Genomic DNA, 24,961 nt, shown 5'->3' with positions numbered 1-24,961 from the left:
TGAAACAATTGTAATTATAAATAGGCTCTAGGGAGTGGTAAGAATATTTTTCCTATAATCAGTGCATCCACACAGGGTTGCATCCACATGTTTTATTGACAGTAGCACTACATGTATACCTACATATTCTGTGAAACAATTAGCTCCCAATTCAATGGCATCTTCCCAGAAATTCAAGTGAAGAGCACAGATATAACATTCTTCCCAAACAAACATTTAATCCTTTATAAGATTGTGCATATGGGATAAGGTGGTGCCACTGTCCCACAGTTTCCTGATGAGGTGCATTGAGCTGTGATTCACTGGGTCCTGTCACAATGCCAGAATGCCCAGGGAGAGCTGCACAGGCTGCTCTGTGTGAGCAGCCACCCTGCTGTCTGAGCCAAGTCCCTCCCAGGCATCCCACAGCCCAGAGCACTGCTCAGCTCCCACAGCTCGAGGGGCAGCCCCACTCCAACCTGCACCTGGGGGTCTGCTCATGGTGGGACAGGTCTGAACAGCATCCTGCCTGCTTCCAAACCCACTGACAGGCACTTTCTTGGCAGGGAAAATGCAATCCTTCCTGACTCTGGAATGCATGGACACCTTCTGCTCCCACAAAAACTGATCTGTGGTCTCACAACAAACCCGTCCTGCTGCTAGAGAAACTGGCCTGCCTTGACATAATCTTGGTATCAAACACAAGCAAAGATTTCTGTGGCTTGCCAAAGTCTGAACAACCTATGGAAAGTCTGGGAAGAGTTGGGCACAGAAGAGGTTTGCCTCTGAGAAGAGACACCATCCACAGTCCTGCTGACAAGAGTGCCCAAGTGATGTAGATATCATCCAGAAAATATAAAATCACTGCTGCTTTGGGGGGAAGGGGCCTTACATACCATCCAGTTCCAGTCAGCTGCCATAGGCAGAGACACCTCCACAATTCAGGTTGCTTAAAGTCCTCTCTGACCTGTCCTTGGACACTGCAACTAATACATCTTTGTTAATTAATAGCAAGTTATTTTCTGGGGACCTAAGCAAATAGCAAGATCAGTTTAAAGAATTTGATAAATGGAGATCTCATTTTTCTAATGCACTACTATGGTTAGATACTTTCCCATGACATTCTTTCTGAAAGAGCAAGAGAATATCTGAAATTGCTAAATGCGAGGAAACCAGAATTTTAGTGCTCCTCACCACACAACTCACTTGATTTAAAATACTGTTTCTAAGGCTACAGACCAAAATAAGAAAAAAAAAAAAAAAAACAACAATATCTTCACAAAACACTAAGTATATCTAAAAGCCTTAATGCTTAGTATGAAAACCAGGCAAAATAGAGAAATACCAGTAAAAAGCACTGAAATATAGAAATTATTCAGCTCCACCGTTTTTTATACTGATAAGGAGAGCAGCACAATTGCAGATAGTGATAGGACAAGGGGCAGTGCTTTTAAACTGAAAGAAGAGAGATTTAGATCAGATGTTAGGAAGAAATTCTTCTCTTGGAGGATGTCAGACCCTGTGGCTGTGGCTGTGGCTGCCCCTGCAGTGCCCAGGGCCAGGCTGGACACTGGGGACAGTGGAAGTGCCCCTGCCCTGGCAGGGGGTGGAACAAGGTGGTCTCACAGGTCTGTTCCAACACAAAGTGTTTTATGATTCTATTTAAATACTGTATTGCAGTGTGGGACAGACCTTGCCCTGGGGCAGCTCCAGTTGAGAGTCTTAGCAAGGTGACAACAGCTGACAACAAACAGGTGCCAAGTCCGGCTGGATTAATATTTCCAATGCTGTTAATAATAAAGGTGTGCCATGAGCTGTGCACCTCCATGGTAGATTCATCTGATGCAGTGCTCTTCTGAAAATAAAGGGAATCTACTGGTTTCAGCTTTTCAGGCTGTTTTCTTTCTTTGAGCAATATGCAGGGTGAATCAAGGAAAAACATAGCTAGTGCCATGAGCAGCCTATATTCATAAAGGACATGAATTCTGCCTCTAATTTGTACTGTCCAACTTCATTACCTGTTATCATACCTAATTACTCCACCTTATAGGGAAATGCAGACTAATTAGGAAGGACGTTATTCACCACATTTAAAACATCATGAGGCAAATGAAATATTACCAGGAGGCAAAAAGGTGATTTGTTTTCTTGTAGCATGCCTGTAAATTAGTCCAGAGAAGATAAAGACTCTGTTTAATTACCACATGGAAGGTTTTGTTTAAAATGTAAGCTGAATTTTTGCACTACCTTCTCAGGATTGTACACATTTGGCAGACAGCTGCCTCAGAATGCTCTTTCCAGCCAAGCATTAGTTTCAGAACCACATATGTGGAGAGAGATCTTTGTATTTACACTATTCAAATTTTCTAAGCACTGCCATTTCTTTTTCCCAAGGACAGTATCACCACAAAGGATCTTTATGTTTTGACGTGTATGTAGCTGATCACTGTGCAAATATTTTCAAGAGAAACCACTATATTTCACAAAGGTGGGTATGAGTTTTATCATAGATCAAAGTGAGAAAGAAGGGGAGGAAAAAAGATAAATCATCAGAGATCCAAAAATACTTTTCATTTGGAGAAGATATCAGGCCATTTCGGTGGCACTGATGGAGTCTCTGCTCCGTCTCCATTTCCCCTGAAGGCAGCCAGAGCCAGGAGCTGACTGCACTAGATTATATTCCCCATAAGATGGTCACCAATATATATATATCTGATCTTCAACCTCTATTGATTGACCAATTTCACAAGCAAAGACTGGTGAAATGAAGCTGAAATGAACATCATGCTTTAACTCATTGAACCCATCAGGCCTGAGTTAATCTCACTGCCCACTGTCTCTGATAGAATTCAATTGATCAATCATGTTTCGGTGATAGTACCATTTCAGTGGCTTATTGCTTCTTCATTTCAAGCCTTGACCTGTTAGATGTACTTGGACCAGCTCAGCTCCTTCTGGAGACAGACCCACGTCTGCCAACAGACAGAGAACTCGGGGAGCAGTGGTGGGTGCTCCCAGGTGAGCACAGCTCCACTTCTGTTTTTACAGGTGTTGCACCAGCTGTGCAGCCAGGGTGGGTGTGAGCACAGTCTGAATGGCCCGAGCCCCCTGCCCTGTGGCCAGTGCTCGGACAGGCAGGGACAGGGCCAGTTTGGTGTCCATCCAGCTCCAGCCCTCGTGTGCAGCAAGAGCAGTGCACACCTCCAGGGCAAGGGCAGACTGGACAGTCCCGGCTGGACACTGCCAGCACACCTGCACACCCCAGAAGCACAGGGCTGGCCAGGGTGTGCCTGTGGCTAGCACTGCATGGCAAGGGGTCCTCAGTGATGCTTCATCTGCCATGTGCATCCCATTTGTCACCAGCCTGGCCTCCCTCCTGCCCTTTGCCCCTGCAGAGCCCCCTGCACTGCTGGAGACAAGGGGTTGGGTTCACTGGATTCAATCCAGTTGGATTGCCTTCACCTTGCTCCCTGCTGCCCTTACTCCAGCCAGCAGGAGCTGGGGGTCCCTGGCTCCCCCCAGGCTGCCTTCCCCCCAGGCACTGCCTGGCAGACCAGGCTGCAGCTCTCACACCACATTCCTTCCAGCAGCTCCCCTCTGTGCTGCAGAGCAAGTCCAGCCAGCACCACACCTGCACTGGCTCTGGGGAATGGAAGAACAAGACAAAAGGAGCTGCACTGTGTCACTGGCCTGTCACTGCTGCTCTTCCTAAAATGTTCAGCAGCACAGCCACTGGCACTTCTGTCACCAACCAGACACCTCTGGTCCTCCACTGAAGAGTGATGGAGCTCCTCTCCACCATGAGAACATTTGTGTCTTTTCTGCCAGGCAGCTGGAGATCCCCCCTCGTGTCCAGGCTAGAGTCAGGCTGTGTGCCCTCAGGAGGACGTGCTGGAGCTGTGCCAGTGCACCTTGAGCTTCCACCCCACAGCCCTGCTGCAAATCTGCACAGAAAAGCTGGTTATGAGACTCACCAACAAAGGGACTTTTATTTACTGAGCAGGTTTCCCATGCAGTTACAGCTCTCTTCCTCCCAGAGTTGTTGTAATCCCACCACAGCCATGCATGGAAATGTTTTTATATGTCTGCTAGGAAAAACCTGCCACCTCTGCCACCCCACATTCAACAAAGGTATGGTGGGACCTCGCACCTCAGCAAGCCCAATGCTTGTGAGTCTGACAGCATATACATCTGAGCAAACACTTGTGCAAATAGTGCCACTGAGTGGAGCTGGATTGCTTGTGCACCTGCCCAGGCTGCCACCAGGATGGGCTCTGCTGGTGGCTCAAGCCTTGCACATACAGGACACAGCCCTGCACCCTGCACCTGGGGCAAGCAGGGCAGAGCACCCAGCAGCAGCCCGGGCTTGCTCTGCTGCCAGCAGCTCCAGCCAGGCTGGGTGCTGGAGGAGAGCCAGTGGACTGTCCTGCAGAGCTCCAGGACCCCAGCACAGCTGCAGTGCAGGTGTGCCCACCCCAGAGGGGATCCAGGCTCACAGGAATCACAGTCCAGCTGGAGTCCTGAGCGTGGCCAGCCTGCAGCTCAGCCCCTGCAGCATCCTCTGGGAACCATCACCCTGCCACGGGGCACAGGGACCTGGGAGCAGCTGCTGGAGGGACTGGTGAAACCACTGCAAGTTTGTGACTGCTCTTCTGCCACAGTTTATATCTGAACAACAAAAATGGTGTCAGAGATATCCCACTGCACAGTGGGGAATTTAGCAGTGCAGAGGTGAGGGTTGGAAGGAAGAGGCTGAGGAGAGCAGGAGGCACCCCATCCTGGCACAGATCAAGCATCCCAGCTGGAGCCTGCCCACAGCAGACTGTGGCACCTGGAGAAGCCTCCAGGCTCATGGCACTCATGTGGAAATATGCTCGTGTTTCTGTGATTTCTTCAGTAACCAAGGTGAGCTCTAACTCCAGTAATTATACACAAAATGTCATGACAGGTTCCTTGAAAAATGATTGTGTGAAACTGATTCTTTTCCTAATCCATTTTTGTAAGCTGTGTTCAGCTTCAGAGACATGCACTTTATATCATGTACTCCCAGCTCAAAGGGCATTTTGAAGAGGTTGTTAAAAGCTTATTGAAGTAATTTTAACATAGTTTATACCTGCTTCCATACCATATCATAGCATATCTTTTCATCACTTCTTTCAAAAAAATAATTTCTAATATGCCTGGGTTTGGACATGCAAAAATGGCCTCTCGTTTCAAACAAACAGGAGATTATTTACAGCTCTGAAAAATACTAGGGGACATAAATTTGAGAGCCAAAGGAGAAGTGTTGGTAGGGCTGGGTCTGCACAGTGACCATGAGCTCTGCCTGAGGTGGGAAGCCTTCAAGCAAGGCAAAGCTCCTGGGAAATGCAGGGAACTCCCAAACAGCAATGCTGCTCCTCCTAAAATGCAAATTCCTAACAAGACACTGAAGCAATATCAAGATATGATGAGGCTGGAATTGCTAAAAGCAAAGGAGAGGAAAAGCTCGTGGAGGATGCAGCTTGCTCGACCAGCAGCAGTGCTCTGCATCCTCTCACCAGTGGAAGGTGTCTGTCCACATTGCCTGTGCAATTATCCACAAGGACACTAATAAAGGGTTCTGAATACCTGCAGACTTTTCTTGTGCATAAATAAGGTGTTGGCTGATTTTACAAAATCACAAACAGGGGTGGTCTCAAGCCTCTGAGTGTTGACACAAAGAAGGAACCAATACCACAGATGAAGCCACTAAAATGGCTTGCAGCCATAATGCAATACACAGGAATAAAACACCATTATAAAATTTAATATACATCTACAGATTTTTACAAATAACACAAAGTGCAACTGTAATTATACTCCTATATATTTTATCTGCACGCATTAGCTGGGAGAAATTATGCTTTAAATATCCTCCACAGCTGTGTAATGTGGTTCTAACACTTAAACTTCTGTGCACTTCTTACACCTGGGAGCCACATCTATCCCTTGGCCTCATTTGCTGTGCTGCTGAGCACAGACTCTCTCTGCCATGGAGAGTGCCCGAGCACTCCTGCAGGTTGGTGCCTGGCAAGGTCTGGCAGCTCCCAGAGCCAGGGGCCACCAGCAGCACCCGAAGGATTGTCAGTGATGGGAGGTGCCACAGCTGCACCACCCTGCCCAGACCCTCAGCAGGGAGGGCAAGCTGCCCTCCCACCCAGCTCTCACACTGCGGTTTGGGGGTCAGCTGGCACGGGAGATGCTGTGGGTGGATGGGGGGTGCAGGGCAAAATCTGGTGGGATGAGCAGTGGACAGTGTGTCTCAGTGTCTTTGAGGTGTCTGACATGGTCTCCCAGGATGGAAAAGGGGCTCACAGCAGCCTTCTGCAACTCAGCAAAGACAAAAGCAAAGCCTGGCCTTCGGGAAAACATAGTCCAGGGGTGCACCAGGAGCTGGGACCAGCCTGGCTGGGGAGCAGGTCTGCTGAGGGGACCCTGAGGGTGCAGGTGGGCAGCAGACTGAGACAGGATGGCCACAGGACACTGGGCTGCACCAGCAGAGACAGAGCAGCATTGCCACACTGCACCCAGTCTGGAAGGCTGTCCTCAGCTCTGGGCACCTGGACACTGTGCCACAGGTGTGGGCAGCTGCAGGGGCCAGAGAAGGGCACAGAGCCACGGAGGGGAGCCAAGGGCTGGGCAGCTGCAAAGGCTCAGTGATCTGAGAGTGTTCAGGCTCGACAAGAAAAGACTCACAGGAGACCCTATTGTCCTGTTCCACTAATAAAAATGTGCCTGCAAAGAGGATGGAGACTCCCTTTTTGACAAGGAGTCACATGGAAAAGAAATTGGATATTGGGAGCAAGTGGGGAGATGCCAGTTGGACACAAACAGGAAATTATTCACAGTGAGAACAGCAGCCACTGGAATAACCTCTGCAGGGAAGAGCTGGATTCCCCAACGTTGGCCACCTCCAGGGTTTGGCTGGCCAGGGTATTGGACTGTTTGGCCATGACTTTGCCAGTACAGGTTGTACCAACAGTTCTTGAGGCCCCTTCCAGCCTGGGGTTCTGGGATTCTGTATGAAAAAGGCAGATGGGGACCCAACCAAAATATTGTGCCTCTCTGTGTGTTTGTATTTTATAGGTCTGCCATGAGTGTTCTGACACACTGGACACTGAACAAAACTAAACAGCCAAGATTCTACTTTTAAGGAAAAACAATGTTGCTGTTTCCTAATTGCTGTAATTAATGACTGTCAGCTAAACATTAATTATTTATCGTGCAGTAAACTTAGCAATCTACAGTACAACTCCCCTGATGCTCTGCTTATCAGACATAGGCCCTTATTAAGCACGTGTGGGTGGATCTCCCTGCATGTATTTGTGTTATTTCAAAACCTGATTTCATTCAGTCACAGGTTGAGGGGATCACTTTTTGGGCTGCATCACAGAAATTCCTGCAAAGACCTCTTGAGCTGGAGACTGTTCCTGCAGCTTCTGTTGAGACAAAGACCCCAGGTGAGGCTGACCTCATGTCTGTGCCAGTTTTTCTAATCTTACTTATTTCCATTCCATCTAATGAGATAACGGTTCCAGGAAAATAATAATTATTTTAAACATATGTATATATATATATTTGTGTATATATATATATATATATTTGTGTATATGTATATATATATATATGTATATATGTGTATGTGTGTATATATATATGTGTGTATATATAAATATATATGTATATATACACACACAGAGATATATGTATACACATGTAATTTATCTTTTAACTATTTAATTGTATGTCTATATAAATATATATGGGGGTAGGCAGTAGAGAGAGAGAGAGAAAGAGGAGATGGCTGGATCTTGGCAAATAGCTTTGGAAAACCAGTGTATCTAATGTTTCCTCTTGGCTCCCAGCAGCCAGATGTTGCAAACCAGTGGTTTCCATGCTCAGTGGTGGTGGGTCTGAGAGTGAATGCCTGGTGTGGCAGACAAAGTCTTATTTCTCTGTGTTTGCCTGGTGCTGCAGAAGCCAAGGGCAGGGATGTGACTCTCACTGTGCCATCACTGCAGTGATGGGGAAATTTTCAAGACCTTTCCTTCTACAGAAAAGCACTTATAGACTGAAACTGAGTCTTGTTCACAAGCAGAGATCATTTCTGAAGAACTGTGTGAGACTAGGCCCTGCTGGGGAAAATACTGAACATGTGGATAGACCCCATCCTGAGACTTTAAAATTAAATTTACTCTGGTTTTACAGTTCAAAGTTTCAGTGCTTAAATAGAAATTAATCAGCTTATATAAAATCATAGAATCACAAATTCAATTACATTGGAAAAGTCTTCTAAGATTGTCAAAATCAGCCATTTACTCTGACCAAGACCACCCCTAATCCATATTCCTGAGCAGCATGTCTGCAGATATTTTAAATCCCACTAGGCATGGTGACTGCACCACTGTCCTGGAAAGCCTGTTTCAGTGTTTGGCACCCATCTCAGTGAAGAATTTTTTCCTGCTATCCAGTCCAAACCAGTCACAGCTGCAGGCTCTGTCCTCCCACCCTGTCACAGAATCCCTGGTTTGGGTTGGGAGAGACCTTAAAGCTCAGCTCGTTCCACCTCCCCTGTCCCATTGCTCCAGCCCAGTGTCCTGGGCACTGCAGGGATCCAGGGGCAGCCACAGCAAATCTGGGAATTCCATCCCATCCCTGCCCACCCTGCCAGGAACAATTCCTGCCCAAATCCCACCCAGCCCTGCCCTCTGTGAGGTCTGAAGACATCACCCCATCACCCCTTGTGCTATTATCTATCTATCTAATCTATCTATCTATCTATCTATCTATCTATCTATCTATCTATCTATCTATCTATCTATCAGTCACTCTTAGAAGTATTTTAATGTAAATAACCCATCACTCTTCACAACTAACCAAGCCTGGCTGGGCACCAGTCTCTCCTCACCCACCAGGTACTCCATAAGTAGCCCTGTTATTTTTGTAAAATACGATAACTTTTCCTTTAAAAGGTTTACAGAATCTTTAGGAGAGGTTCATTATCATTTTTCACAGTTTCACTTCCCCATCTCTTTTTTACTTTATTCCCTTTAGAGGGGAAGGAAACACTGCCTGAAATGTTTGTTCCTTGCATACATACAGGTGTGTGTACTTAAACATTTACATGTAGTCTTTTTCTTCACAGAACCATGCAGAACCACATCCACTTCCCCACTCAGCCAGAGGCACAGATGGAAGACAAAACCACTCCGGATTCACAAAAATTACGGGATTGCACTACTAGTAAAATTGCTCAAAGAGACCTTTTTTTAGGGAGAAAGAAAAAGGAAAAAAGAGAAGCTGTGAGATGTGACTGTGCTGCTGCAGCAGCAGTGCCCAGGGGTTTGGACAGGGAGAATGGTAACTCCCAGCAGAGCCCAGGGGTTTGGACAGGGAGGATGGACAGGGAGGATGGTAACTCCCAGCAGAGCCCAGGGGTTTGGACAGGGAGGATGGACAGGGAGGATGGTAACTCCCAGCAGAGCCCAGGGGTTTGGACAGGGAGGATGGACAGGGAGGATGGTAACTCCCAGCAGAGCCCAGGGGTTTGGACAGGGAGGATGGACAGGGAGGATGGTAACTCCCAGCAGAGCCCAGGGGTTTGGACAGGGAGGATGGACAGGGAGGATGGTAACTCCCAGCAGAGCCCAGGGGTTTGGACAGGGAGGATGGACAGGGAGGATGGTAACTCCCAGCAGAGCCCAGGGGTTTGGACAGGGAGGATGGACAGGGAGGATGGTAACTCCCAGCAGAGCCCAGGGGTCCCGCAGCACCCTGCCGGTTCTGCTGTGCCTGGAGGAGCGGGGCGGCAGCCCTGGATTCGCTGGGAGCACAGTGCTGGCACCTGCCCCACTCCCCAGGAGCCAGGTGTGCCAGCCCAGCCCCGGGAGCACCGTGGGGTCCAGGTACCTGTCCTCAGCAGGGCAGCCTGTGCCCCGGGGCCGCCGCTCCAGCCCCGTCCCCTCCGCCGCCCGCGCAGCGCTGCCATCGCGCACTCGATGTTCTCAGCGGTGCTCCAGCAAATAAAGCCATTCATTACAGCCTTCCGCAGCCCGGTGCCGGCAGCAGCAATCAATGTGCAGCCCCTCATTGCCTGCTCTGGGGGAGCAGGCTCGGATGCCATAAAGATGCTGCTGAGCCCCACGCTGCTCCAACACACGAGGCTGGGCTGGCTTGGGCTGCTGCAGCCGTGGGGAAGCCAGCCCGTCAGGCCATTATCTCTGTCTTATAACGTCCATTTACTTATACTGATTGGCTTCCTGCCGCCAAATATCAATTAAATTGCAAATGCCTGCTGAACCTTATTTTATGTCTCTTTTTCCTCACCTTCCTTCCTTCCTTCCTTCCTTCCTTCCTTCCTTCCTTCCTTCCTTCCTTCCTTCCTTCCTTCCTTCTTTCCTTCCTTCCCCTCTGTCTTTCCCCTTATTTTTCTTAGAGAGACAGGGAGGGAGGGAGATCGCTATGTTCAAACATAATTTAGTTTATTTCCCTTTCCATATCTCAAAGGAAAATCTATATCTCCCCCGGAAGGCCATTTGCCCTCCGTTATTGGGAGCTGAGGTATCACAGCAGTGGGCAATTTGTTTCACGCGACTCTGGCCAGCCCCTCAGGAACCTCAGGACCTCTGCCATCCCAGTGCAAGTGTATCTGGTGCTTCCATTTGTGGCTTGTGTCTGGCAGCTGCCAGCACCCACCAGATGAATGGGTTTCAGTGTGCCCACCCTTCCTGCCCCAGGGCTCACCATCCTGATGATGCATTTCCCCTCCTCAGCCCGGCTGCTGCACCTGGCAGGTGTGTCCCAGAGGTGACAGGGTGCCCACAGAGGCTGTGAGCTGCTCCCCTGACAAAGAGCTGCGCCGTGGGCTTGGCCGTGGAGGGCACTGGGAGCAGGAACCAGGCTGCAGGTGGGCTCACCTTGCCTTTGGGGGCTGCACCTGTGCACAGCCACTGCCAGGCTGCACCTGCTCTGCTCTGACCCGGGGAAGGTCTAACCAAGGCATGGCAGCTGCTGGCACGGGCACAAAGAAGATGTTGGACATCTCACCCTCACTGCTGAGACCCTCCAGAGCCGTGGAGACTTCTGGCACGAGACCCCAGAGCCTCTCTTGACAAGCAAACACCCCCCACCCCAATTCCCTCGAGCACCTCTGCACCTCTCTGCAGGCAGAGAGAGGAGTGGCACCACATCACACTGACGGGGCTGCAGGGCTCGAGGTGAGCAGCAGTGACCAAACTGAGAGTTGGAGTGGGACCAAGAAAGAAAAGCACAGCTGAAATGCAATCAGGATGGAGAGGAGCATGCCAGCCATGAGTGAAGAGCCTCAGGTGCAAAGCACACCTGACCAGCAGCACAGCAGTGGGTTAAACCCCTCCAGCCTTGCCACACTGCCTCTGACTCCCCACGGAGAGCATGGGCTCACCAAGGGGAAGAACAGAGACCACAAGCCCAGGCAAGATCAGTTTCCACCTCCCTGTGTGCAGAGGCAGCCCTGCCTCCATCTCTGCAGTGCTGTGCACACACCCTGGGCCCCTGGAGGGGAGCAGGAAAGGGGCAGCAAACTCCTCACCACCCGTGCACCTTCACCAGCCAAGCACTGAACACACTGTGATCTCCTATCAGCCAAGTCCTGACTGTTACAGCTGTCTGTAATGAGCACAAAAACTCTTTGGCAGTTTAGAAAAATGCAGGTGAGTTTATTCTGGGCTTGCTAGGTAGAAAGGTGATTGTCACAGCATTGACGGGTTTTGGACCTTTTTGTAAAAGTTTAAAAACCTGGGCCCACTTGAAAAATGCAGTCAGAGAGCAAGAGAACAAACTATGAGGAATGCACCAGTGTGCACACACATACCTACAGCTGTCTCTTCACTTAAAACAGGCATACACTGAGTGTGTGTGTAAGCATAGAGACCATCTATATTTCATCTGTCCATCTATATAGCTACAGACCAATGTACAGATGTTCATAAAGAAAAAGCAAGAGTACTAGAAAAGACCTCTTCACCCTTGGCAATGTTGATTATTGACTGGTTCATTCAGTTCCTGATGGAGATAGTGTGATTGCCTGGGATGTACCTTGCAGGTTTCTAAACTGAAGGCTCCAGAATCAATTTTGTGGTAACTGGTTAGATGTGACCAGCTTACAAACTCAGCAAGGGTGTCAGGAAGCAAATCCAAGTAGCACCATCACCTTTTTTTAAATATCAGGGGTGAGGAAAGGCTCCTGGTTGAGCAAGCCACAGGACAGAGCAGAGAGTAAAGATTTTGACTTGTTTTCATCTCCAAGGTGGCAAGCAGGTACACAGCAGGTGGTGCAGAATGGTGCTGAAGCTCACATTAGTGCACAGGAGGATTAGTCACTGCTGAAGAGAGGACAGAGCCAGCAGCTCTGCTGGCTGGGCTGGAGATCCCCCTTCCCCTGCTGACTGACCCTTCATGGTGTGCCAAGGGCAGCCCCACCCTCTGCCAGCCCCAAGTCTGCCCAGAGAGGGCAGGACAGAGAGCATCACCCTCTTGGAAAGACTGGCCAGAACTTGTCCTTGGTGGCCAGAGGCTCCTGCCCCGGTGGTGACCAGGGAGATACACATGGAAACTCTACTGCCAAACCAATTTTCCACTTTTCTGAGTGCTGATGTAGCACCAGTTTCACACTCCACAGTCAAACCATCAACTCAACAGCTCCATTTTCATCCTAAGAGAAAGCATTCCTGGGAATTTGCTTCAGCTTTGACTGGGAGCAGGAGTCAGCATTTAGAAACAGGATCCAGAGGTTGACTTTGCTTTGACACACCAGACACTAACTTCATGTGGAGCTATGACAGATTCCAGCATCCCCAGGTCCTGACATCCTTCTGCAAAGCAAACTGACCCTGTGAGATGCTGTGGTGGTCAAACCATCAGGCACCAAATGTTGCTGCAACAAGTAACATGTAGGTGCAAGGGAGGGAGGACAGGCAAACTGAACAGTTACACAGATTTTAAACTCAAAAACACACTCCTAAACTGTTCCAAAATAATCTTCCTTATAGGCATGCCTGTGATTATGTTCCTCCCACCTCTGAGCACTCATAACAGCTCTGGCCACTCTCCATTGCCATCCAAGGCCATGAGAGATGGGGACCGTTCTTTGTCCCCTGAGTGGTGTTGAGCAGAAGAAGACAAGCTCTGCTCTACCAAAAACCTCTGTGTTCCAGAAATGCAAGCTCCTGTGTCCTCCTGCCTGGCAGAAAATCAGTGTGAGCATGGGGAGAGAATGGCTAGATGCTCATTCTCAAGGAGCCAACTGGAAACCCAAGGAATCAGAGAGGAAAAAGACTGCTGCATGACTATTTCTTATTAGTTGACGTACAGACAAAAAAAGTCAGGCACTGTCAAGCATGAAATCTTATTGGGACAATAGAGATGGAATTGCTACTGCTGACAGCAATGTTTACAAGGGCATGATGTGTCGATGCTGCACAGCATGAAACCAGCAGCCCCGTCTAGCTCTGTGAATTGTAACAAGAGGCAAAATACCCCATTTGGGACACGAGGAATTGTACCACCAAAAATAACCTCTCAGGTGTAAAATCCATTACAGGTGAGTGGAGGGCAATGCAGAGGAGCCCAGCTGGCACAGCAGGAGCCTCCTGAGCTCTCTCCTGCCAAAGCACGTGGCAGGCATGGTCTCTGAGAGATGACCTGCCAGTGGGTTTGAGGGCTCCCATCACCTGCAGCCAGGAAAAGGGGGAGTAAAGGGAGCAGGAATGTGCTCCTCACACCCTGGGCTCTGACATCCAGCCAGCAGGTATTGCTTTAGCAACCTGAGGCAACATGCAAGGCATTGGACCATCTGCCTGCCTTCAGGCACTCTGAGCCCTGCTATCACACTGAGAAACCAGTGCTGAAAGGTCTGAGTTTTTCTAAAGCCTCCACCACCAAATCTGTCAAAGGAGCTGTACACAGAGAGTCTGGCAGCTCAGTCCAGCAGCCCTTAAAACTTCCAAAGAATAGTCCAACAGGCAAGTGTCCCAGGGACAGCAGGTGCAGAAAATTGTGTTGCAGGGAAAGTGAACACAGAAGGAGTACCCTGGCTGCAAGGTTCATCAAGAATTGTTCAGAATTGTAAGGGGGGAGGCTGGGGCACGTTTAGCCAATATAAGTCATTCTGGTTCTTGACCTGAAGTACTCAGCCACCCTGAAACCTTTCGTGTGCACACTTGTGCATCAGCTGCTCACAGCTTCTCCCTGAGGCTGTGCCTTCCCCCTCCTGGAGCACTGACATGCCGAAGGAGGCAGGATGTGTGTCCTGCCATTAGCTGCAGCAGCGTGGGGTGAGCAGTGCCCCTCCAGCAGGGCTGTGTGACAGCCCATCAGCCAAACCCAGCACCCAGCAGCTCCTGCAGCACCACAGGGAAACGAGGCTCTGCTCTGGGACATGCCAACTCTCAGCCAAGCCTGTTCTTACTGATGTCTCCTCACTGTGAGTTTGCTTCCTTCGTATTTGTCCACTAAAAGTGGGTGTGGCTCCTGTAAAGCACCTGGAAGGAGCAGCTGGTGATGGCATCGTTCCCACAGGAGCAGCAGCCTGTCCTGCTCTGCTGAGCAGCATCTTGAAGTCCTGGTCCATAGCAGGGGTCAGACTGATGGCCTTTAGAGGTCCCTTCCAAACCAAACCACTCTGTGTTCTATGGTTCTAGGTGCTGTCAGGGACATCTTTTCCCTGCCTCTGTGCCCTTTTGCAGGATGTCAGAGAACCATGATGACAGGGCTGCAGGGAGTTTTTAAACAAAGTACTGATGGTGGGTGAGTGCACATCCCTACTCAGCCTGTGGCCAAACAAAATCAGAGAGCATCTGATGCACCCTACAAATGTTCCATTGCAGCCAGCACCCCATTACAGAGCTACAGGGAGGCAGTTTTAGGAAGATGGAGTGCCCCCATGATCAGAAAACCATCACATTTCACTGATGTTAGTACCTGATAGAATTCCAATACCCTGTCCTCCACTGTAGACATCTCTTTACCGTGCTCAAATCAGCCCCATCAGTGCCCTAACAGGAGATTTTAACTGGATTTCCTCTCAATATAAGACAACTAAGCCAAGAATCCTTGGTTCCTAACCTGCAATATGGATCTGCAGGAGCAGAGGAAAATCAGTCTCCAGCTAGAGCTATAACCTTACAGGAATTATCACAGGTGTATTATGACTACAAATATCTCTTAGCAGCATCTCAGATGAGATAAAACCTTGGCAAGCTCCACACTCACACCTTACAGTCATCTGAGGAAAGGCACTGGCTGCTTTCAGACCAAGTGCTGTTCCCATCTCTGCAGACGTGGGCACCATCTGAGGACAGTCACTGCCCAGAAACAACAACCCACCAGAGAAGCTGTGGAGGCACCTCCCTGGCTAAGCTCATGGAGAAAAAGGAGACAGCAAAGGCTCTGAAAACAGCCCCAAGCTCAAGCAAAGGTGCTCCAGCAGTACAGGTGGAGAGGCAGAGTGCAGTGCTGTCACGAGAGCAGGGCTGGAGCAGAGGGAACCAAACCCAGAGCAGCTGGAGCACAGCACCCAGATGCACACAGAGCACAGAAGGTTCAGCTGGATGCCTCAAGGAACACCAGGGGTAGTTGAGGGCACCTGCCCATGGCAGGGGGCTGGATGGCCCCTAAGGGTCCTTCCCACTCAGACCATTCTGTGATTCTGTGATTGTGTGGGTATGACACAGGGAAATGAGTTGCAATCTGTCGTCTTGTGGAAGTTCAGCAAAACACCAGTTTTATACTTCATCTATCAGACACTCATAAGTCCTGCTGGAGCAGGTAGGGACACCTATCTCTAGATTTTCCCAGTTAGGACTTCCTTTTCCATCTGCAAAGTCTTCTCAAGTGAAAGAATAATAAAAAGAGGGGTTTGGCTTTTTGCAGCACATCTGGATGCGCCTGAAATGCAGGTTTTGGTGCTTGCTGCTGGTGGCTTCTGCTGCTCTGCCTGAGCTGCTGGAGCCCCAGGGAGGCACAGGGAGGCACTCAGGAGGGGCAGGCCATGCACACAGCCCAGCTCCAGGGCTGCTGCACATCCCCCTGCCCTGCAGGTGCTGCCCACACCTGAGCCAGTGTCTGCTGAGATGCTCATCTTCCCCGTCCATCTGTGGTCCAGGCAGAGCCAGCCCTGACCCAAGGCTTCAGCAGGGAGACCCCAGCCTCTGGAAGCACTACAGCTCTCTCTGAGCCCCACCATACCCTCACCACTACGCTGTGACAAATCTGTAGAGGGGCTCTTCTGGAGTTCTGGCACACCCAGGAAATGCAGACAGCTGCAGGTATGAACCCAGCACTCCTGCAGGCTGGCTGTGGCCAGCTATTTATGCAATTAGCTAAAAAGCACACTCAGTGCAAAACCCAGTCACCAAATCTGATGCAAATAATCCCCAATGGGACTATTCTGCAAATACCAGGAGAGGGCAAAGCGGGCAGGATTCAATCAAGGCTGCACAACCACCTCTAGCAATGAACAGCCCTCGATGCAAGGAGCACTCACAAAGGAGATGGCAGACAAAAACCGAGCTGGAGAGAGTCTCAGGACACCTCCATTTTCTGCGTTTCACTGATTTTCCTCTGTCTGCTCATGGGAAACTTCACCATCAGCAACAACAGCAATTACAGCTTACAATATTAACTCCAGAGCTTCCCAAAGCACCGGGCAAGAAAGTGGTTTTCCATTATCATTCAGGATTTCAGGAGGCTCTCATTTCAGTCAAGGAAGTAATTCTGATTTTAAAATCCCAGTAAGCTTGAGCCAGCTGTGGCAGCAGCAGATTTCAGCCTCTACCTGATAATCCAGGTGCAAGGGCTGGAGAAGGCAGCTGGCCTGACTTCCCTGCAGAGCAGGGGCAGGAGCACACCTGGGGGGCACAGGGAGACCCTCTTCTAGCCACAGCCTCACCCTGGTGGTCACCCACTGCACAGATGGAACCAGGCAATTTTAAATGCAGTTCTGCTCCTGGGGCATGGAGAAAGCCTGGCACAGAAATACACAACACTTGGACAGTTCTTGATGCCAAATCATTTACCTGCTGCCTTGCTGTCAGAGCTCTTGGGCAGGAATTGAACCCCCTCCTCTCTCCAGCCACTGCAACTGGCCACATCTCTCTGCCAGGCAAACCAGCCTGAGCCTCTGCAGCTCCCCTGAGCTCCCCTCATCCCAAACATGTTTGAAATTCAAGCATTTCCTTCAGTGCAGATTCAGGCTGACCAAGGGACTGGGTGTGCAAGGTGCTGAGGTACACACAGGGCACAGGGGAACCCAGTGTCACACATGATGGTGTGCAGTGTGTGACCCCCCTCTCACAGGAATAAACTGGTCAAGAGCAGTGTATGAAGGAAAATAACCACCAAAAAGCCAATATTCTCTTGACTTTGATCTTCAGACCTCTCAAAAATCACTGTCATAATTGTAAAAGTGAAAGTTTGTGAGTAATGTAATTTATCCATTGTAAGGCAAAACTTTCATCACCTCTCTCTGTGTGCACACGTGTATGTAGGATGCATTGGAGACACAGATAAATGCTCTGTACACATGGGTACATACATGCATTGCCACTGCACTCAGCATTTCCTTCTCTCTGGATTCTACTGGTTCTTGATAAATCAGAATTATTCATCTTGCTCCTGACTATTCCACTTAATTTATATCAGCATTTATAACAAACATCCATCAAAACTGGCAAGTCCTGCTTTCCCACAAAACTGCTTTTTCTTTCAAAAATGCATTTTTACAAAGAAGCCCTGGCCAGCCCCAGAACTGGCACCATCAGGATGATCTGACAAGTCACCTACCCCTAAACTGAATTTCAGCTAAATTTGTATGAAGAGGTTGTTCCTTGAAAAGCACCTACAGTCGACAGCTCCTGATGAGAACAGCTGGAGCTGTGAGGAGTGCTGGAAGTCTGGGCTTTTCATTAACAGCTCTGAGAAAATCCCTGCTTGGCTGAAACTGGCAGGGCTGCACCTCAGAGCCAGAGGAGAGCTCTCCAGAAAGCAGGGCCCTGGGGACCACGTTAGGAGAGAAGTGACAAACGTGCTGATGTGCAGGCAGCAGAGCTGTAACCTCCTGCTCAGGAGGGCAGGAGCTCTGCTGTGCTGAGCATCACTGCCCAGGGCAGAGCAGAGGGGACATCCTCGCTGGGGACAGCCCTGCCACATCCTCAGGGAGGTCAGCAGAGCCCAGGGATGCAGCAAACCAGGTGTGCAGCAGCTCAGGGTCAGCATCCACACTGATGGGGGGGAGCGTGGGATGCTGCAGGTCTGGCAGAGCTGAGGGAGGGTCTCAGCACTCAGGCTGTCACCAGCTGGGCACAGCCTGCTCCTTCCCTCCCCAGAATGCTGTCCTGCCTCAGCATAGCTGAGTGAAATTTCAAAGAGAACTCCTGTGCCAGCTGAGCTGCTCCTGTCATTGCCTGGAATGGCTGGATCAGCACCAGTGAGCCCACAGATGCAGAGTGGCTCTTGAAATACTCAAGGATTAAATTCTTATGCCCTGGGGCAGTCAAACTCCTCCTCCAGACATCCAGATGTGACACTGTGTGACACTGCTGGTGTCAGTACATCACCCATGAGCTCCATCATCACTGCTGGTGTCAAATCATGGCCAGAGCCTGCTGCCACCTCAGCACACCCAGCATGGACCTTGTCAGGTGCACAGAAGCAAAAAAGAAAACTCCAAGTGTTCCCAGGAACTGAAAAATGTCCAAAAACTGAAAAATGAGCCTCCAATGAAATGTAAAAAAAATTAAATTATTATAACCTGCACCAAAGTAAATGGCTTTGGATAGAGCACAGACAAAGCCATCATTGCAATGTGACAGTGAAGGCCACATCAAACTCTATTTAAAATTATAATGTCAGTGTCTGTGTGGGGAGGGAAAACCATCTCTTCTGAGGAGATAAAGAAATGATGGGACAGGTAGCCTGCCCCACTGTGCAGCCCTGGGAAAGTACCCTGAGTGCAAAGGGCAATCTGCACCAGCAGGAGAAATTCAGACCAGGACTTGCCAACCCTGCAAAACCTCTTGCCCTTCCAAAGCTTCATCTCACTGTAAGCACTGGAGTCATTCCTTGGGGTAAAGACATTTTCAGTGAGTAAGCACAGCTGAAGTGGGGCCAGAGTCACTAAAGTGAACTCCAGCACATCCTGAGGACTCTGGAGGGGTTTTCTTTCTCTTTCCCCTCTGCGTGGGCTTGGACATCTCCACTTGTTTAATCTGACTGCCTGCAGCACAGAGGGAGTTTTCTGATTTTTTTGCATTTCCCTCTGCCTGTTTTTAGCTGTTGTTGACTCTGCAGTGGGATCTTTGCACACCAGGTGCTCCCTGTGGGCATTTCCCATTGAGACAGCCCCAGAGCCAACACCAGAGCCCTTCCCATGCCCGTGGGAAAACCTCTCTGTGTGTCCCCTCCTGCTCACCACTGCCAGAAACACTATCAGTGTTTAGACACAATAAACTTGAAGTTTTATTGGCGGGTGATTTTTTTCTCTATAACCTCCTGCATTTTTCCTCTCACTGTTATTCTGCTTTTGTTTCCCCTGCAGTTAGGATTCCCAGAGGGTTCAGTCCTTGGCATTCACATGGAGCAGAAGCCCCCAGGAGCGTGCTGGAGAGGAGACCACCATCCCAGCACCATCAGGCTGTGGCCAGAGTGTGAAGTGAGCTGAGAAACAGGACCTGTGCCAATGTGGGTTAATCCATGCCCTGAGCTCCATCCCCCTGGCTGCAAGGTGTTTTTGTCTGCTGAGGCTGAGGGTACTGGCAGGCAGCACCAGCACTCTGTGGGCTCTGTCTCCATCCACACCCCATGACCCTCGTTCAGCACACCCTCCCTGACAGGACCCCAAGCCAAAATCCTAAAATTACTCAGAAACTGCAAAGAATGAATCTTGTGTGGGTAGAGAGCCCGTTCTGAGGAGGGGACAGGGTTTTACAGCAGAGCAGGTGCTCCCTAGAGGTGTCTGGAATGGGCAGGACACCAGAGCACACAGAGCCAGCCCTGAGTGTCAGCAGAGGGGACAGAGCCTGGCACAGGAGTCCCACATTCCAGCCCTCAGACACCAACGATTCTGCTATTTGATGCCAGTGTTTCTATTACAGTAAGATCTGCTTTACCATCATGAAAATCTGGGAATCCATAGGTGGAAAAGGACATTTGCACACTCAGGATTAACTGCATGGCTGGCATGGCTCTCCTCACAGCCCTGGCCCTGCAGGAGCTGCAGGCTGGCACAGCAGCTCTCACAGCAGGGCTCAGCCACAGAGCTCAGCCCTGAGACAAGAGGGCAGAGCAGGTGTGGGTTTGTCTCCAGCACGAGGGACAGAGCAGCAGAACCCCCAGACCCTCCACCTGCCATGGGTACCCACTGCAAGCCATGGCACAGAGATGTGGGTCACACCTGGCTGCTCTGGGAAAAGCTTAGCTCCAGCTGTGGCCCTGCTGTTCCACTTTTAAAGAAGTGGGCTTCAGACAAAAGCACAAAAAATACTTTACAAGCCCCTCCACAGCCTCCTAGAGTTGATACCTTGGCACATTGTCCCTTGACCACAAGCAGAGACAACAGAAGGATCTGGCAGCATTTACTCCATGTTAGGCTCCCTTTGGAGGTCACTGACCTTCTCATGCAGCCTCCAAGACTCTGCCCTGCAAACCTCTGCCTGGCTGTGACTGCAGGTTCTTATTTCTTATTTATTTCTTATTTCTTATTTCCCTCTGGTAAAACATAGCTGAGACACCAAATACAAAAGCTGCCACTCATGCAAATGCTTTGCTTTTCCCTGTCTCTCTGTCCCCAGAGATGGCTCTGGCTTGGTGAGCTCTTGCCCACCTTTGTCACTGCCCAGCCCCTCCCCAGCTGATCTCCACAGTGTCCCTGGTGCTGGTGTCATTGGAAACATTCCCATCAGATTCCATGCACAGATCAGCCCTTGCTTGGATACCCAGGCATGGCTACCCCAGGCATCCCCTCCTGCAAACAGAGCTGTGGAATGGGATGGTTCTACAGGAACCACACTGCACTCAGTGCTGGGTGCAGTCCTCCTCATTTCCTTTTCATTTATTTTGGAGTCCTGGCCCCTTTGGAGCCTTATTCTCTCAGACAGAAGGCTGTGACCCAAACACCTGGCAACACCAAAGAACTCCTTGCTTTAATCTGTGATTAAAAGCATTTCTCATTCATTCAAGGAAAGAAAACACCAGCACTCACATCATCACACCAGATGCTGGCAGCAATGTTGGATCAGAATTTGGAAACAAAACAAAACAACTGGCACCAGTGGAAGTTTCCTGCCACACTGCTTTCAACTCCCCAACCTCCTCCACTGCTGGGAAGACTCTGCTAGGATTGAATGTGAGGTATGATCTCTGAGGCTTGTATCTAAACCTGCCAAACCTCTGCTGCAGCAAGGAGGGGCAGGTGGGGGCAGCCCTTGCATCCTGTCAGGTTCTTTGTTGGGCATGTCCAGCTGAGTTTGGGCCACAGCAGTTTGTGCCCAGGTGCTCACGGCTGCACAGAGCCTTTTGCTCAGATCACTGCAGAAGGGGAGCTGTGCCAGCTGCTCCATGCTCTTGTAGGACACAGATTATCCTGTCAGGGCAGGTGTGTCCCTCTGTGCCCCCCTGCATTAGCAGACACTGCTGAAAGGGGGCAGCTGGCAACTCCACCATTGTGCCAGAGCAGGGATGACTCAGGGTGGGGTTCTGGTTTTGTGTTTCCTTTTTAGCACAGGTTGGATTTAGATGATGCTTGTGGGTCCCTTTCAGCTCAGAATATTCTGATTTTAGGCATAGCATGACCTTTGTGCCCACTGATGGTCTCTATTTTAATAGCATACAGGTAATGCTAGGGTCACAAGAGGCATCCTGGATTTCCAGAGAAACTACTGTGTGCAAACAGGTATCAGACTGACCTAGCTGCTGTCCCTGTTACCTGTTGCCATTAAAGATTTCTGCACATTTCTGTCTCAGAAGTGAAGGCACAAGCATACTTGTGGAAGGCCAGGCACTCACACCCAACAACCTGCAGCAGTTGCTCCAGAAAGGCATTATTGCCCTCTGGGGAGAGAGTGTGTGTCTGCATGAAGCAAGGAGGAGCCACAAGGATGGAGATTCATGCAAGTCCTCCAGCTCTGTTCAGAGACCCAGCAGCAGCCATTCTCATCTCCCTGCCAGAGCAGAGGCTCAAGGCTCTCCCTCCATCCCCAGGGCAGCTCTGCAGTGCCCAGAGATGCAGCAGAGCCCCAGCAGGGCTCAGGGCTGTGCCCGGGCTGAGCAGCTCCAGCAGAGCAGGCACAGGGCTCTGCACAGCTGCAGGTGCCCCACACACTCCCCTGGCCCTGGGGAGGTCCAGCAGGCACGACTGCACAGAGCACAGGTCTGGCCTCTCTGCTGCAGGGATGTCACCCCACGGACAGCCCCAGCTCTGGGCAGACCCCAGGAGAGCAGCACCCCTTGGCTCAGGGCAGGTGCTTGCTCAGGATCCTGTCAGCTGCCAGGGCACAAACACAGCAGCTCTCATGCTTACAGAGGGGCACAAGCCCCTGTGAGCCCTGTCCCCCACCTGGGCAGCTCTGCAGGTTGGGGAGCAGGGAAACAGAGAGAGGGGTGAGGGGAGAAGGAGGGCTGGGCTCTGGCTGGGGCTGGTGCACTGCCTTCTTCCCCATCATCCTCAGAGAATCCTCCAGAGCACTTACAGCCCAGCAACCTCCCAAAAACATGTCCTGACCCATCTCCTGAGCCCCCACTGTGGACAAAAGTGTCTTTTGCCCTCTTCCCAGTGCTCAACAAGGACTGTTTATCCCCACTTCAGGAAACTTTGACCTTCACAGGAGATGCTCAGCACTGCCCAGAATGTGTCAGGTGTCCAAACGACCAGTGCTCACCCACCCAGCTGCTGCTGGTGCACTGAAACCAGCCCTACCCACACACTGCCTGGCAGCACTGGGAGCATTCAGCTGCCCTGGCCTGGGGTCTTGCTGCCCTAAAACAGACCCCGTTGGCAGCAGGCATCCCATCATGGTCACTCTGTGCACTCCTGCCCGTCTGCGCCTCTAAACCCTTCCCTGAGGTGCAGGGCTGGGCAAACTCACCCCCACTGCACCTCAGGAGGCAATCTGCAGGCAGAGCAGCAAGGTGGTGCCCAGCACCCTGCAGCATCCTGCAGCACCCTGCAGCACCTTGCAAAACCCTGCAGCACCCTGCAGCGACCTGCAGCGACCTCCAGCACCCTGCAGCACCTGCAGCACCCTGTAGCATCCTGCAATATCCTGCAACATCCTGCAGTATCCTGCAATATCCTGCAGCATCCTGCAGCTCCCTGCAGCACCCTGGAGCATCCTGCAGCACCCTGCACCACCCTGCAGCACCCTGCAGCACCCTGCAACACCCTGCAGCATCCTGCACCGCCCTGCAGCGTCCTGCAGCTCCCTCCAGCAACCTGCAATATCCTGCAGCATCCTGCAGCACCCTGCAACACCCTGCAGCACCCTGCAGCTGCCTGCAAGCTCCCTGCAGCATCTGCCTGCATCTCTGCCTCATTGTGGACAGGTTGCTCCTCATGTCAGTCTCCAGTAGCACGTTGCTTAACAGAATCTGAGAGCAGCTGATCCCCCCAAGAAGGCACATCTGCTCCAAGCCCGTGTTACAGCAGGGGGGAAAATGACACCTTCAGCTATATAAACCAATAAAGGCAGTCTGATTTGGTTTGCCCCTGTTGCTCCCCAGCAAGCTCCCCACTGGGTTAAATACTGGTGGCATCTGCTAGTAAAATGTCAAGAGTGAGGAGAAGAGAGCTGATTAACAAGTTATATCGAAGTGGTCAGTGCAGCTGGAAGGGCAGGTCCATCCCAGCTCAGCCCAGGCCGAGGGCAGCCAGGACATCTGGGCAGCAGTGCTCCTGGACCTGCAAGGAGCTCTGCCTGCAGGCACTCACCTTCCAGCAGCTACAGAGGACACAAAGCAAGGGGCTCTGAGGGGAGAGCCTCCCCAAAGCCATGGTTAAATCAGCTGTGCCTCTTGTGCATCCCCGTCATGGCACAGGCTAGCCCTGGGTGACATGCTCCTCCTGCCATCTGTGTCTGCAGAGATGCAGAGCCCTGGGAGCCCTCCAGGGACAAGGCACCCCCAGACCCCTCCACCAGGGTGAGACCCCTCCACCTGTGAGCAGGGCAGGGAGGGTGCTGTGGGTGCTCCTGGGATCCCCCAGCAGACAGAGGGGTTGGGGTCCCCAGCTGTGCCTCTCCAAACCTGCAGCCTGTTCAGAAGCAGGTCACACAGCCTGCTGAGGACAGCACTAGTGTCCAGCTTAGCAGCTCAAACCCTGTGACTCATCCTGACAAACTGGTGGGGCTCGCTTTAGCAATCACATGCTCATTTCTGAACGTGAGCTGGAAAACGCTGAGAGTGTTCTCAGCTCTACTTCTAGAACTGCTTTGGCTTTTCAAGGAAACACTTAATCCTTTTCTCTGCAGCTGAAGCAGACTCTTCTCACAGGCACCAGAAAAATGGCTCTGTGGCACTGGAGCCATGTGGTGTCAATACAGGCAGCCTGTCTCCTGACTGGCTGATAAAACACAAAACTTCCACCCTACCTGCTTTCATGCACATATTTAACTATGCATTTATAACCTAGATTTGGAAAAAAATACCAGGTGTACAACCATAGAGTTAAGTAACAATGGTATCTTCAGCAAGAACCTGAGCACAAGGAGTTTTGTACTTCCACCATCAAATTAGTTCCTGTGTTGCTGACATTGGCCCCCCAAGCTCTTGCAGTTTTTCTCCCAGTTTAACCTGATTATGTGTTTCCACTGGAGGATGCACAGTCCATGGCCCTGTTTGCACAGGTTTTAGCTGTTTTAGCTGTGTTTCCCCAGGGCAGGGGGGTTTGGGGTGCCACTGCAGCTTCAGCCTGCCCAGCTCCATGCGAGGGGCT

At 50.7% G+C, this 24,961-nt stretch overlaps 1 protein-coding gene across 2 annotated transcripts in view; it reads right to left on the bottom strand.

The window, feature by feature from the left end:
• The window catches only part of PAX5 (paired box 5), a 131,561-nt gene that overhangs the window by 88,073 nt on the left and 18,527 nt on the right, over window positions 1-24,961 (bottom strand). The gene's annotated exons all lie outside the window — the stretch shown is intronic.

The sequence above is a fragment of the Oenanthe melanoleuca genome, chromosome Z (genome assembly GCF_029582105.1).
Source record: "Oenanthe melanoleuca isolate GR-GAL-2019-014 chromosome Z, OMel1.0, whole genome shotgun sequence".
NCBI classification, from domain to species: domain Eukaryota; kingdom Metazoa; phylum Chordata; class Aves; order Passeriformes; family Muscicapidae; genus Oenanthe; species Oenanthe melanoleuca.
The sequence above is the reverse complement of the archived record's forward strand: the minus strand, read 5'-3'. Positions and strand labels throughout refer to the sequence as shown.